Here is a 1,591-nt window from a genome sequence, read left to right as displayed (position 1 = left end):
TGCTTTCTTTCTCTTTCTCTGCCTTCAGTCTCTTTCTCTGCTTTCCGTCACTTTCTCTGATTTCTGTCTCTTTCTCTGCAATCTGGCGCTTTCTCTGCTTTCTGTCTCTTTCTCTGCTTTCTGTCTCTTTCTCTGCTTTCTGCCTCTTTCTCTGCTTTCTGACACTTTCTCTGCTTTCCGTCTCTTTCCCTGCTTTCTTGCACTTTCCCTGCTTTCTGACACTTTCTCTGCTTTCTGTCACTTTCTCTGCTATCTGTCTCTTTCTCTGCTTTCTGTCGCGTTTTCTGCTTTCTGTCTATATCACTGCTTTCTGTCTCTTTCTCTGCCATCTGACTCTTTCTCTGTTTTCTGTCTCTTTCTCTGCTTTCTTTATCTTTCTTCGCTTTCTGTCTCTTTCTCTGCTTTCTGTCGCTTTCTCTGCTTTCGTCCCGTTCGCTGCAATCTGTCTCTTTCGCTGATTTCTGTCTCTTTCGCTGCAATCTGTCTCTTTCTCTGTTTTCTGACTCTTTCTCTGCTTTCTGTCTCTTTCTCCGCTTTTTGTCTCTTTCTCTGCTTTCTGTCTCTTTCTCCGCTTTCTGTCTGCTTCTCTGCATTCTGACTCTTTCTCTGCTTTCTGTCTTTTTCTCCGCTTTCTGTCTCTTTCTCTGTCTTCTATCTCTTTCTCTGTTTTCTGACTCTTTCTCTGCTTTCTGTCTCCTTCTCTGCTTTCTGTCTCTTTCTCTGCTTTCTGTCTCATTCTCAGCTTTCTGTGTCTTTCTCCGCATCAGTCTCTTTCTCTGCAGTATGCCTCCTTCTCTGTTTTCTGCCTCTTTCCCTGTTTTCTGACTCTTTATCCGGTTTCTGTCTCTTTCTCCTCTTTCTGTCTCTTTCTCCGCTTTCAGTCTCTTTCTTCGCTTCAGTCTCTTTGTCTGCTTTCTGTCTCTTTCTCTGTTTTCTGTCTCTTTCTCTGCTTTCTGTATCTTTCCCTGCTTTCTGTCTCTTTCTCTGCTTTCTGTCTCTTTCTCCACTTCAGTCTCTTTGTCTGCAATCTGCCTCTTTCTCTCCTTTCTGCCTCTTTCTCTGCTTTCTGTCTCTTTCTCTGCTTTCTGTCTCTTTCCCTGCTTTCTGTCTCAGTCTCCGCTTTCTGTCTCTTTCTCTGCTTTCTGTATCTTTCCCTGCTTTCTGTCTCTTTTGCTGCTTTCTGTCTCTTTCTCCACTTCAGTCTCTTTGTCTGCAATCTGCCTCTTTCTCTCCTTTCTGCCTCTTTCTCTGCTTTCTGTCTCTTTCTCTGCTTTCTGTCTCTTTCCCTGCTTTCTGTCTCAGTCTCCGCTTTCTGTCTCTTTCTCTGTTTTCTGTCTCTTTCTCTGCTTTCTGTCTCCTTCTCTGTTTACTGTCTCTTTCTCTGCTTTCTGACTCTTTCTCTGCAATCTATCTCTTTCGCTGATTTCTGTCCCTTTCCCTGCTTTTGAATCTTTCTCTGCTTTCTGAATCTTTCTCTGATTTCTGTCTCTTTCGCTGCAATCTGTCGCTTTCTCTGCTTTCTGTCTTTTTCTCTGCAATCTGTCGCTTTCTCTGCAATCTGGCGCTTTCTCTGCTTTCTGTCTCTTTCTCT

The sequence above is a fragment of the Heterodontus francisci genome, unplaced genomic scaffold (assembly GCF_036365525.1).
Source record: "Heterodontus francisci isolate sHetFra1 unplaced genomic scaffold, sHetFra1.hap1 HAP1_SCAFFOLD_330, whole genome shotgun sequence".
Taxonomy (NCBI): domain Eukaryota; kingdom Metazoa; phylum Chordata; class Chondrichthyes; order Heterodontiformes; family Heterodontidae; genus Heterodontus; species Heterodontus francisci.
This window is presented reverse-complemented; position numbering follows the sequence as displayed.